At 54.3% G+C, this 14,152-nt stretch overlaps 1 long non-coding RNA gene across 3 annotated transcripts; it reads right to left on the reverse strand.

The window, feature by feature from the left end:
- Positions 1 to 5,004: 5,004 nt before the first annotated feature.
- On the reverse strand, positions 5,005 to 13,967 carry LOC116623049. 3 transcript variants are annotated; one of them, XR_004297665.1, is made up of 4 exons: positions 13,637 to 13,966; positions 9,317 to 9,557; positions 8,008 to 8,093; positions 5,005 to 5,044 (listed from the first exon to the last, which is right to left on the reverse strand). It is a non-coding gene; the product is annotated as an uncharacterized LOC116623049 (long non-coding RNA). The 3 variants fall into 3 exon arrangements; XR_004297667.1 differs by lacking the exon at positions 5,005 to 5,044 and adding an exon at positions 5,711 to 5,753 and having other exon boundaries at positions 13,637 to 13,967; XR_004297666.1 differs by lacking the exon at positions 5,005 to 5,044 and adding an exon at positions 5,760 to 7,879 and having other exon boundaries at positions 13,637 to 13,967.
- Positions 13,968 to 14,152: the final 185 nt, after the last annotated feature.

The raw sequence follows: 14,152 nt of genomic DNA on the forward strand, positions 1-14,152 counted from the left end.
CCTCTCTCCTGAAGCTGCAGACACACTAAGGTTATGCCTTCCCTTCCAAAAGCCCAGAGGGTTCCATAAATATCATTTTGGCCCAGAATATTCTGGGGAGGGTTCTCTGGAAGTTTGAAAATAGACCGCTTGTTACTATCTATATTCAGAGAACCCACTCCTGGCCTCCACTTGGTGGCTAAGTATAGCTCGCTGGCAAAGTTCAATGGAACAAAAGTTTCCAGGCCTCTATCACTTGCGGATGGCATAACATTCCAGGGAGGGCACTGCCAGGACTCAGGGGCTCCAAGGAGCCTGGGACAGCAGGGCGCCCCCGAGCGGGGGAGTCCGTGGGACTCACTGGCAATCAGGGTGTCCTGGCCCGGTGCCCAAGTGAGGTGTTCTGATCCCAGCAGAGCCAATCCCACTATAAAGCCTTGGCTTCCGCTTCTGTAAAAAAGGAACCATGCTAAACTCTATTTCACAATTCAGGGGAGTGCCAAATACATATAATAGCAAAAAAAAAAAAAAAAAAAAGACACTTAGGATGCCTCAAATAAAACCAAATTGCTAACTTTAGAGAAACCGTCCACCTTCACCTCCTCTTAGAAACTGCGTGTACTTCCCGACCACCGAGTTCTGGCTCCTGATCTCCCCTCCCAGCTGCCTGCGCTGCTAAGAGCGTCCTCAGGGCCCAGCAGACACGGGCAGGGGCTCGAGTACCCAGCGGTGCCAAGGGCGGGAGGGCTGAGGGGCAGAGGTTCAGAGGTTCTGTCACGGCGGCTGAGCACATACGTCTCTGGTAGGTGCAAAAGTTCAGGGCTGCCTCCCCCCATCGTCCATCCATGCTGCAACCCCGACCCCCAGGCTGACCTGAGGGCATCCACCGCCCCCCTCCCCCCACCCCCATCTCCCGGCACCTCTGCCCCTCGAGGCCTCTCTTCTGTTTTCCTGTAAAGACCCAGCCATCAGGGGTCCTTCAGGAAGACGTGTAATCACATGGCTTACCTAGCTTAAGACGCCAGCCCCGCTTTCCCTCCCCTGGGAGCAGGCCTGGGCTCCAGACAGGGACACTGTGACCTCAGAAATGAGTGTGTGTAAGGAAGGCGGTCTTGGAGCCACAGGGGACTCTGAAAACTGCACGTTCACCTTGGGAAGGCAAGTGTTCTGAATCGGCCAAAAGGAGGCTGGGGTTGAGGACAGCCCGAGCCCAATCCCACTGCCGGTTCCTCTGCTGAGCATGAGCTGAGGCGCGCCTGCTGTCCCGTGGCTCCAGTGAGCGTGGTGGCGGCTGTCCCTGTCCCCCTCTCAGAACCCACACAAGTGGTCTGCAGGCCTCCCCCCACGGCGACTACGTGGGAGACCCCTCACCGTGGGGCGCACACGCCGATGGTGCAGAAGCAGCAGGGGCTTTAGTGCTGGCATCTCCGCACGGGCCAGCCAGCTCGCTGCCCCAGGGCCCTGGCACGTCCCCACCACACACTCACGGAAATCACATGCAGCCTAAGGACATCCTGAATTGTATTCAACCTCAACCCTGGGTCCTGGTCTCGGTCGTGTTCCAAGTGAAGAAATGGGAAGTGTGCACAGAGCCCCAGCCACCGGGGGAGGGCACACGCCATGGAGACGCAGGCCTGGGCACCTGCAGGCATCTTGTCAGAAAAGAACCAAGGGAGCCTGTCACTTCACGGAGAACGAACAGGAGTCCTTGCCCATGATAACACCTACACGTTTAAGAGAAAAATGACCATTTCGGAAGCCTTCTATCTTTTGGCAGCTTTCATGCTTAAAGACTTTTCTGATGAGAAAATGATTTTTTTAATTATAAAATGAAACGTCAACATGTGTAAATCAGTGAACCAGTATTTTCCCAATGACTGATGCAGATGCTCCAACATCCCGCCTGGGCCAGAGACCCCAAGCACAGGACTATTTCCATGGAATGGAGCCCGGGAGGCGTTCACTGACCAGTCAGATGCCACGTCGCAGCTCACCTGGAGGCAATGCGACCAAAGATGAGCCCCAGGTATCCGGAGGCTGCTGGGGCGTGTTTCTGTCCCCACGTCTGTGGGGGGTCGGGCAGACGGGGCAGCTGGGCCGCTCCATCCAGGACACCAGACACCCAGATTTGCAACAATGCAAAACAATGCAAAACAATTCTACTCTCCTAAAACTCTGTTTTGGAAAATCATTCTTTTTCACACAAATGTGTTACCACATGGTAGGTTTCTTACTGATGATTCTAAATGAATGTAGTTAGCAAATCTTTAAAACATCATTTTAGTTCCTAACATAGGTAAATGTAGAGGAACCGCATAGACACAGCTCTCGGGTGCTGAGCCTGGAGCGGGAAAGCACTCTGAGACACAGCTGGAGAACCACGCTCCCACGTGTGGTCCTGGTGTGGGAGCAGGAACCCGTGGGGGTGCATGGACGCCGGCCGGCCGGGCGCTACAAGAGAAGCTTGCACCAGGCGCAGCGAGAGGTGTCCGCTCGGCCTCACGGGGGATGTTAAGGGGTTATTTGGGGTAACTCAGACTATGTGTTTTCTGCTTTTACCCACTGACCCTGGAAACAATCCCTGAGGCCACGTGACTCCTCACATACATGCAGTGAGAGACGCCCCGGTCGCTGCTCCAGGGGGGCCCCCTGCTTCCCTGGTGTGCACTTACTCACACGCACCAGGCTCTTCCTTTCTGTCCTCCCGCCACCCTCTCAGCTCAGGCCCTGCGCTCTCAGTGACGCTCCCAGTGACGGCTCCTCCTGGGCCCTGCTCCCATCTTCTACCCACACCCACCTCCCCCGTCCCCAGTGCAGCACCCCGGCAGCCTCACGTTCAAGACCATGATCCGGAGCATCCTGTGGGAAGCCACCTTCTACCCTAAACCCCACTGAACAGGAGCAACTCCGCCCCACGTGCCTGGCCGGAATCTGATCGGGACAAGCGTTCAACAAACCCAAGGAATGAAGGAAGGGGTGCCCGGCTGGCTCAGTCTGGCACACAACTCTTAATCTCAGGGTCGTGAGTTCGAGCCCCACGTTGGGCATGGAGCCTACTTAAAAAAAGAAAGGGAATGAAGGAACAGACAGAGAACAGGCCAAGGCTCAGTCTAAACCAGCCTTTATTTTTGTTTTCTTCAGTCCATTTCTGGGGCTAATCTCACAGTCGTGGCCTTTTCTCATCCTTGGAAAGGAAGCTGCTAGCCTCGGCACAAACGTGGGGACCATGATCAGGCCCAGGGGGCAGGCGAGCAGCCTGCTGTGCCCCCCCCCCCCAGGCTGGCTGTGGTGCAGACACGGCAGGCGGGCGTCAGCAAGCAGGCGATGAAGGCGGTGGAGGAGACAGTCTCCACCGTGAGCGGCACCGGCAGGGAGACGCCAGCCGGCTGGCCCCACCTAACAAGGCTTCCAAGGCCGTGTGCACGCAGTGAGTGATGGTGCCTGTGAGCTCATTTCGGAGAACCGGAGGCCACGGAAGAAGCTATGCCACTCACTCACTGATTTAACCACCCGACCACTGTTTCTTCTGAAAGGTGGTGGCACGTACTTGAGCGCTTCTGGGGCCACTGCGGACTGCCATGGGCGTGACATCGGCCGGGCCCTTCCAGGCCTTTCTCCTCCACCAGAGAGGGCGCGCAGCCTGTCAGTGGCGGCTGGGATTTAAACCCACGCACTCTGGCTTCAGAGCCTGTGATCTCAGCTACTAAACCATGTTGCTGCTCAGTAAGACATTCTGAGCTTTCCTTTCTCTTGGAAATCAGAAAAAGAGTAGAGATCAGGATGCAGAGGCTGTTCTTTCAGCAGCAGGCCTGGGTGTGCGGAGATGGCTGGAGGGCGGCCGGGGACGTGCAGGAAGGGGAGCCGCCCCAGGTCCTGGAGGAAAACTGTCCTAGCTGGCAGGTCTGGGACTTGAGCATTGGAAGCGGGGCTCTCCTCACCCCTGCCCAGTGAAAGAGAAGGGGTCGTAAGCAGAGGGAGGGGGGGCTGGAAAGTCATGTAAGGACAGCCGGATGCTCGGAATCTCACCGAGCTGACCAGGTTTTGAGAAACAGGACAGAAAGGCAAGGAAGAACAGAGAAGGGGGAGGTCAAAGGGTAGCAGCCAGGACTCAACGAGTCCAAAGGCAGATTTGGAAAGGATTTCTCCTGAGCCAGGTGTGACAATGCCACTCAGAGCTGGGCTTGGGGACCAGACAGGTAGCAGGTAACCTGCCTGGCACAGCACTGGACACCCAGCAAGTGCCTGATACTCAGCCCTCCACACTGTGTGACTCACAGCTCTGGTCCTTCTCGTTTACAATGAGACCTTAAACTGTTCCTGCTGGAACCAAAAACCTTTCAGGGAAAGACCAGCAGCAAGATGCCAGCAGGTACAGCTCGCAGGCACCTCCCGAGACTAGCCAGACACCTGCTCTTGCAGGTGTGCGCAGGGCTAGGTGAGAGGCCCCGGCCACCGTCTTCAGTGAAGCATACACGGACCAGCCTGCAGAACGCCCTCTTCCCGAGTACCTGGGGACTACAGTGCGTTTTAACTCTGGGATGCTGGGGCTGAGAGCCCAGACACTCACTCTCCCCCCATCCTGGGGGTTGCCGGTTCCAGACGAAGGTGTGGGCAGGCTAGTCCCTGCTGAGGCCTCTCTATGTGGCCTGCAGACTGGCATCTTCTCATCTTCTCCCCATGTCCTCGTGTGGTCCTCCCTCGGTGCACGTCTGTGCCTGATTTCCTCATGTCCCCGTCACTGGGATCAGGGTCCATCCTACTGACCTCACTTTAACTTAATCACCTCTTTAAAGACCCTCTCTCCAAATAGAGTCACATCTTGAGGTCCTGGGGATCAGGATGGCAACATGTACATTTTCAGAGGGCAACTCAGCCCGAGAGCTCCCTTTCAAAACCGTGTAATCTTGGGATGCCTGGATGGCTCAGTCGTTGAGCATCTGCCTTCGGCTCAGGTCACGATCTCAGGGTCCTGGGATCGAGCCCCGCATCGGGCTCCCTGCTCGGCGGAGAGCCTGCTTCTCCCACTCCCACTCCCCCTGCTTGTGTTCCCTCTCTCGCTGTCTCTCTGTCAAATAAATAAATAAATAAAATCTTTAAAAAAACACAAAAAACAAAAAACAAAAAACCGTGTCATCTTATTTAAACAGCGGACCGCTGCCATGACCCCCAGGCGCCAGTGTGCCGCAAGCAGCCTTCCCAGGAGTCAGACTTTTGAGCTCTGAGGTTGGGGGTGTCCCAGCCCGGCTCAGGGGTAGGCAGCACAGGAGGTGGCCTAACCCGCTCAGGGGCTCCTAGCCACAACACACAGGACCGGATTTGAACCAGGCAGCCTCCCCCAGACCCCAGAATTCTCAGGCCCCATTCTTGCTGGAGAGCAGCCCTGCAGGGACAGGTGGGCCTCAGGTTAGGCAAGCGCCTTGCTCTCCCCCACGTGAGGACAGGTAACTGCCAGCCTTCCCTGGAGCAGGCTTAGGAATCCACATCTCCCTGCTCCTTGTCTTCGGCACCTTCCCCTGGCTGCGCCCCCACACATGCCTCACGATGCACCTCATGCATCCCCAAGACTAACCCCAAAGCATAAATAAATAAAACACGGATTAGAAACCTGTACATATGGGCTCCTGGGTGGCACAGTTGGTTGAGCATCTGCCTTCGGCGCAGGTCATGATCCCAGCGTCCTGGGATTGAGTCCCGCATCGGGCTCCCTGCTCAGTGGGGAGTCAGCTTCTCCCCCTGCCCTTCTCCCCTCTCATGCTCTCAATCTGTCTCTCTCTCTCAAATAAATAAAATCATAAAAAAACCAATAAAATGAAAATAAAAACCTGTACATGAAGTCCTGTCGTGTCCTCTCTCTGCTGATGGAGGAGGGCAGACAGTGAGCACCTGCTCCGTGCCCGGCACACCCCCCCTTAGCAGCCCCGATGAACAGGGCTCAGGAGGAAACGGGAGCACCCAGCGGCCAGAGGGAGAGTGGAGATGCAAACTTGACCGCTCTGCCTGCGTCATGGTGGACATGAGCCCTATGAGCGGAGTCCCACAGTTTTGAGAAAAACACCAGTAATCTCAAAGGGAAGAGCTGGGACCGTGCAGACAAGACAGGGGTGGGCTCAGACCATGGTGCACGCAGACGCCATTCCTCCTGAGCCCGTTGGTGGGTCAGACCCTGGCATGGACCCCGACGTGGAGGGCCCCACACTCGGGTGAATGCTCTGCCGGGCTCATCTCAAAATTCTTCCTACTTTTTGGACAGTGGACCCACACTTTCAACTTGCACGGAGCCCTGCAGTGACATGGCCGGTCCTGCATCCGAGGACAGGTGACGAGGACACAGATAGTCAGACGACTCCAGACGGAGGGAGCCCAGCGCTTAGTGACATGCTTCCCCTCCCCCACTGTCACCTCGGCTCTGTCAGCACGGAGCTGCACGCCACGCCCCCTTCACCGCACTGGGCTCCAGGTTTATGCCTCATTCAAAGAGCTCATTGTGGTTCAGAAATCAAAGGGCAAATATTTTTAGACGAGCTGGTCAGCAAAGACAGTGTCTGTGATCCTGACATGATGAGCATGTTGGTTGTCTTCTGACATCAGGGGGAACCCACTCAGGTCAATCAATCTAACACAGTTACCAGACCCCTCAGTTCATAACCACCCACCTGGTGGCTCACACACATGAAATCATGGCGTCACTAGGCAGCCGTACTGAGCGGTGACTGGCATACAACCAAGTGCACATACGTGAGTGTGTGAGCCGATGAGTCAGGACACCTGCACGCACATGTAAGGCCGTGGTCTGATCCATGTGACAGACACACCCAGGCAGCCGCCTCCTGCCCCCGTCTGTCTCCCCCAGCCCAGCCCCGTCCCAGGCAACCACGCAGCTGCCTTCTGTCACACAGGTCGGTTGCTGGCACTTTCTAGAATTCTTAGAAGTGGAGTCTGCCACGATTGTTCACCCATCTCGTCTCCTCAGTCCTGACCCCAAGGCCTCAACATGTCATGTTTTCTTCCCATAGACTTCTCGAGGCCTCAGATTCCCTCTGCTGACCCTCCGATGCTGGTCCAGAACCTTCATTACAGACCACCACAGTCTGTGTTATAGAGATGACCGATGTCACAGACCATGTCTACACAGGATACAGACGTCATGGTCCAGACAACAGACGACACGGACCGTCCTGGCCTTTAGATGACATAGGCCATCACGGTCTAGAGACGACAGACACGGGCTGTCACGGTTAACAGATGACAGACGACACGGGCCGTCCTGGCCTACAGATGACACAGATTGTCATGGTCTATAGACGACACACATGGGCTGTCACAGTTGACAGATGACACGGGCCGTCATGGTCTACAGACGACACGGGTGACACAGACCATCATGGTCTAGAGACGACGGACGCGGGCTGTCAGCGTCGACAGACGACACGCTATCACGTCTATAGATGACAGATGTCACAGACCACCACAGTTGTAGATGACAGATGTCACCATCTAGGCTGCGGCAGACAACAGAGGTTACAGACTACCGTGACAACCTTTTAGGGGTCTCCCTGCTCCAACTCATCCACGTGACCCATGCCCTTTGCTCAAGATACAGTTACAATCACGTCATCCCCCAGACTGAAAGCCAGACCTTTCTCTGGTCTGTGGGGCCTGAGCATTCACACCACCTCCAGCAACACTCTAGGAGTTGTCTCCTCTCCACAGGCAGGCTGTGAAGCTCCCAAGGACAGTGCTCCCTCCTGCCTCACCTGGCATCATGCCCTGCTGGAGGGGCCCCAGGAAGGCGTCACGAATGGAGAGAGAGGAGCATATGTGACTTCGACAGAGCTTAGAAGAGAATCATAGGCTTTAGACCCTTCATTTTGTGATGATGAGAAAGTCACACAGCTGCTTTCTGAAGAGGGACAGAATGAAGGACAGTTTTGGAAGTTGGAAAAGGTGCAGGCTAGGGGTGACCTCGTGCCAGGCCAGTTTTTAATTGCTTCTTGTTCCATCTCTGCCACAAGCCCCGCTACCTCTCACCTTCCTGTGATGTCAGCAGGTGCCTGGCGTCTGAAAATGCTGGGCTCTAGCCAAGGTGGCCCTGGATCCACAACACGGAATCCTCCCTGTAAAGGAGAGAGCGTGACCCTTAGAGACGTAACTGTGTGTGAGAAGAGCGAGGCTCAGAAGCCACACAGTGCCACCAGCGACAGGACCACAACAGTAGCAGGGCCCACCCACCAACTTGCATTCTGGTGAGCAGACCCGGGAGGGACGGTGGCCCCAAGGATTTCAGAGAACTGGTCAGGATCTCAGAGTGAGTGGTGGAGGCTGGGGGCTGCCTCAAATGACCACATGACCTGTGCTCTGTGCATCAAACATTCCTTAATGAACAGGATAACTTTACAAAGAAACAGTGGTTCTGGGAGAAGAAAGAGACATCAGGAAGGGGGGGCTGGTGTCCCCTGCAGCAATCATGGGACAAGGTCCAGCCCCTTCTCCCCTGAACACGGGCTCCTGAAGGTCTCCGGGATGCCAGGAACGCTTGTACCAGATCTGTCCCAGCCAGCCCCCAGCTCTGGACACTCTGCCTCAGATCCATTTCTCTAGATGGGAATGCTTGGTGAGCTGGGGCAGGTTCTCAGGGTAATTAAAGGACACCAAGCATACCTCACTGATCTGCCTAGCAACTGGTGTTTAAGACAACAGTCTATCATGAGCATAAATGAAACAATTCATGTAAGGACTCAGTCCCCAGTGCACAGGCTGGAGCAAAGTGGCCAGAGATGGGCGGACCAGGCAGCTGAAGACTCAGAATTGTCATGCAGGAGACCCGGGAGCGCTAAGCTCTGGTCCCTCTCTGGTCCCCAAGCAGGAGGGAAGGGCAGCAGCGTGACTAGGCCCAGGCCCAACTTCCTGTGCCAGGCCGTGGCTTGCTTCTGCTGACCACACTCCCGCACCAGCACTCGGCACAGAATTGTGACGCAGGGCAGACCCCTGATGGATGGTCAGTGAATGAGCAGTGAGGCCCTTCGTGCTCTCCTGACATGCCAAGGCACCCGTGCTCAAGGAAGGTCAGACCCTGGAGCCTGCAGCTGGGAGGGGACCCTGGGCCCCCACGCCCCACCGCACATAGGGTGCCTGCTGACGGCTCATGAGGACCCCACTTCTTCAGTTCTGCCTCAGGCAGCTCGCCCAGCACAGACGGGCCAAGCAGCAGCTGCCGGGGACGGCCGTCATTTATTCTGTGTCCGAGCCCTGCACTTCGCAGTTTACGGTAGGGGGCACTGCTATCGGTCCACAAATGAAGACACTGGGGTCACCACAGCTAAGAAACTTATACACGCACCTCAGTTCAGTTCGCCTGATTCTGGAGCCGATGCACTTCTTGTCGTCTGTCTTTGCTACTCACAGGTAGCCTTCAGACCAGCAGCTTTTGTCACTGGCATCCCCTGGGGCTTGCTAGAAATGCAGAGGCCGCACTCCAGATCTCCTGAATCCGGATTTCCACGAGCTCCCGAGATGACTTGTGTGCATATTAACACTGGAGGGACACCACCCGAGACTTCCTCTCAACACTGCGAGACCACCTGAAATAAAGCGAAGTCTGGGAATGCAGACCAAAACCACGATGAGAAGCAACTTCACACCCGTTAGGATGGCTGTTATTAAAAACAAAGAAGAAAAAGAAAATAAGTGTTGGGGCGCCTGGGTGGTGTAGTCGGTTGAGCGTCGACTCTCGGTTTTTTGGCTCAGGTCGTGATCTCAGGGTTGTGGGATCGAGCCCTGCGTCAGGCTCAGCGCTCAGCGGGGAGTTGGCTTCTCTCCCTCTAAAATAAATAAAAAATATTTTCTACAAAAAAGAAAAGAATTGAGAGGGGTGTGGAGAAACTGGGATCTTTGTACACAGCTGGTGGGAATCCAGGATGATGCAGCTGCCATGGGAAACAGCACGGCAGTTCCTCAAAAAACCAAGAGAATTACCATATGATCCAGCAAGTCCATCTCTGAGTATCTGCCCAAAAGAACTAAGAGCAGGGACCTGAACAGATATTGGTACACTGTGTTCACAGCAGCATCACTCACAACGGCCAAAAGGTGGAAGCAAGCTGAGTGTCTCTCAGTGGAAAAGCACGATGTGGCCCATCCATGCACTGGACTATCACTCAGCCTTAGGAAAGGTCATGACACCTACTATAGCAAATGGATGGGCCTGGGGGACATTATGTTGAATGAGAAAAGCCAGTCACAACAGGACAAGCACTCTAAGATCCCACTCATACGAGGTCCCTAGGAGTCAGATCCATACAGAAAGACGGGGGTGGGGGGCAGGGGCTTGGTACAGGATGGGGAATTTGTGTAATGGGGACAGAGCTCCAGTTGCAGAAGATGGAAAAGTTCTGTGAACGGGTGGTGGTGTTTGCATTACAATGAGTGTGCTTAACGTCCCTGAGCTAATAAAAAAATGGTTAAGATGGTAAATTTTAGGCTATGTACATTTTACTTTTTTGAAGATTTATTTGTTTAGACGGGGGGTGTGGGGGAGTACACACAGGGAGGGGCAGGGACAGGGACAGAGAATCCCAGGCAGACTGGGCACTGAGCACAGACCCCAACACGGGGCTCAGTCTCACGACCCTGAGATCATGACCCAAGCCGAAACCAAGAGTCAGACGCTTAACTGACTGTACCACCCAGGTGCCCCTAGGCTATGTATATTTTAGCACGATTTAAAAAAAAGTGCTTTAAAACAGAAAAAAATCTGAGGAGGATAATGGGAGATGCTTTAGGCTTACAGGAGTACTCCCCGCTTTTCATTCTTGGTACTTAGCCTTGAAATTTCAAGCTTTACTCCCTGTTTTCCACGCACCTTTGAAACACTTGAATGGAACAAAGAGAAAATCAGAATAACGGGACCTCTGGCTTATCATTCTCTCTGTGACCTAAGAGGCATTAACGCCACAACCTACGTAACCAAAAGCTGAGAGCAGGAAAATAAATATATTTATTTACCCAAGAGGCCCTATGAGGAGTTGATTTTATACATGTGGGTAGGTCCTGGGCTGAAGGTGTTGGTGTGGGATCTAGGCCCAGCCCTCTTATAGGGGACTTGTTCCTTCAAGGTTCTCCATTAAATAAGGGAGCCTTTGCCCACGAGCACGTGGTCATTTATGCCTACTTGACTGAACAGAGTACAGTTTAAATAATCATAATAACAAAAACAAAGGAATACCCATTTGACTACATGGGGAGGACAGGGAGGAAGGGATGTTGTTGGGATAGAATAGAACCCCATCTTTCTATACAGTGGTAATCAAAAGATGCTATCCAAAACTGAAAAAAAGAATAAAAGAAATTAAAAAAAAAATATATGAACAGGTTATTTAGAAATATGGAGGAAAATAAGAGATTTGAATAGTGGCCGCCTTTGGGGTGCCTGGGTGGTGCAGTCGGTTAAGCGCCTGACTCCTGGTTTCAGCTCAGGTGGTTATCTAAGGGTCGTGGGATCGAGCCCCACTTCAGGCTCCATGCTCAGTGTGGAGTCTCCTTGAGATTCTTTCTCCCTCTCCCTCCGCCCCTCCCACTAGTGCTCACTGTCTCTCTAAAATAAAATAAATAGGGGCACCTGGGTGGCTCAGTTGTTAAGCGTCTGCCTTCAGCTCAGGTCATGACCCCAGGGTCCTGGGATCGAGCCCCGCATCGGGCTCCCTGCTCCGCAGGAAGCCTGCTTCTCTCTCTCCCACTCCCCCTGCTTGTGTTCCCTCTCTCGCTGTGTCTCTCTCTGTCAAATAAATAAAATCTTAAAAAAATAATAAATAAATAAAATCATGCATATACAATATTATCCTAATCTGTTCAGGCTGCTATAACAAAAAATACCCCAGACTGAGGGACTTACAAACCTCCACTGATTTCTCACAGTCCCGGGGGCTGCAAGTCCAAGACCAAGGTCCTGGCGGATTCTGCGTCTGGGGAGGACCCACTTCCCGGTGCAGACGGCGGCAGAAGGGGCGAGGGCGCACGCTCTGGGGCCTCTGCTGTAAGGGCTCTAATCTCATCCTGAGGCTCCCCGCTCCTGACCTCATGGCCTCCCACCGGCCCCCCTCCTGACACCATCACAGTGGGGGCTGGGTTCACCATATGAACTTGGAGAACTTCGTAAAGATCTGTGCTGTCCTTTGCACCGCTACCACGGCAGAACATAAATTACTGAGACTCACAGGTGACCTGTCTTCAGAGAATACACCCTGACTGTTGCCCAGAGCAACCTATCATTAACCTTTCAAAATAAGTTTTAGCGGCTTTGCATGAAACAAACATGATTGCAAGAACAATTTAAAATAATAACCATCTGAAATGCAAGTGTAAACAACAGCGAGATACTATTTTCACCATCAGACTGAAGAGCTGTGTGCTGGAGAAGGCGCACATACCTCCACACTTTGGTGGCCAGCCTTCAACACCTGATTCAACTTCCTTCTAGGAACTTGCCAACAGCTATCAAAATTACCCGACACGTTCTACTTGGCCCGGTGATTCCTATTCCTGAAATTTCTCCTAAGGAATACTAACATTTACACAAGATGCGCTACATAAAAAGCAGTTTATACCATATAAAAAAAATTGGTAACCGCCTAATTGTGCACCAACAGGAGGCGAGTTGGGAAGACTAAGGCACATGTAGACAATAGAACCAGATGATCTCCAAGAAGCGCCTAAATGGGAAAAGCTGGGTGGGAAAGAAGGTCTTTGCATGTATCATGCATAAACTTCGATGGAAAGATAAAGACTTCTGGGAAGAGAACTGGGTGGTGGCTGGGGTGGCAGGATTCATTCTGCATTCTCACAACTTGACTGAAATCTCAGCCATTTTAAAGGTAAAAAATAAATGTTTATAAAGGGAAGGAAATTGGGAGTTACTGTTTAATGGCTCTGAGTTTCAGTTTAAGATAAAGAAAAGGTTCTGTGGCTACACGGTGGTGATGGCTGTCAAACGGGAACGGACTTCAGGCCGCAGAACCACACACTTGAAAACAGTTAAAATGGTAAGTTTTACACTACGAATATTTACAATAAAAAACTCAATGTGCATATAGATATGGCAATCCATCTTAACAGTGAAAAAAAGATCCCTGCTTATCTGGAGCTTAAAAAAAAGGGGAGTGAGTGGGGCGCCCGGGTGGCTTAGTGGGTGAAGTGTCCAGCCCCTGATTTCTGCTCAGGTCGTGATCTCAGGGTGGTGGGATCAGCCCCCCAGCTGGCCTCCACACTCAGAGGGAGTCTGCTGCGGATTCTCTCTGCCTCTTCCCCCTCCCCCGAAAAAGTAAATAAATCTTTAAAGGGCGGGGGGCGGGCTGAGGTTTGAAAGAGCCTATCTCTGAAGCCATTCATCCCTTAGTGCCCCCCAACCCAGCACAGGAGGGGGCAGGGATGCGGACCCCAGAGTGCTGCCAGACCCCTGGGTCGCAGGGACTCCAAGTAGTGAGGTTTGAGGAGAACTACATGCACCGCGCGGCACGGGGGACCCGACCATCAGGTGTGGGGAAGACCTATGCGCACCGCGGGGGACGGGGGACAGGGGACCCCAGCAGTCAGGCGTGGGGAGGACCTACAGGAACCGCGGGGCACGGGGGACCCAACGGTCAGGCGTGGGGAGACCTATGCGCACCTCGGGGGACGGGGGACCCCGACGGTCAGGCGTGGGGAGACCTATGCGCGCCGCGGGGCCGAGACTCCGGGGCTTGCCCTTCAGCTCCGGCGGCACCCCTGACGCGGTCATCCCGTCTGTCGTCCGGAGCTGCTGAGGGCGGCTGGGCTCCGGGACCCCCTGAGCCCAAGCCGGCGGGACAGCCTCTCGGGGTGTGGTCCCCTACCGCGTCCGCCCGCGGGAACCTTCCCCTCAGCCGCAATTCAGGCTCGCTCCAGGGAAGGCCGACCCCAATCGCCTGCGCAGACTCCTGCGCCTGCGCGGTCCCAGCACCTACGCAGACCCCGGCGCCTGCGTGGACTCGGGCTGGGCATATCTCCGCGCTTGCGCAGAGCCGGCGCGTGGTCGCCCGCCAACGGGGGCGGGCCCAGAGTCGGCAGTCCATCGTTCGATCCCCTTCATTGGCTGAGAAATGAAGCCGTGGCCGGGTCCACCGCTGATTGGGCGGCGTGGGAAACAGAGGGGCCCTGCGAGCCA

The sequence above is a fragment of the Phoca vitulina genome, unplaced genomic scaffold (genome assembly GCF_004348235.1).
Source record: "Phoca vitulina isolate PV1807 unplaced genomic scaffold, GSC_HSeal_1.0 scaffold56, whole genome shotgun sequence".
NCBI lineage: Eukaryota > Metazoa > Chordata > Mammalia > Carnivora > Phocidae > Phoca > Phoca vitulina.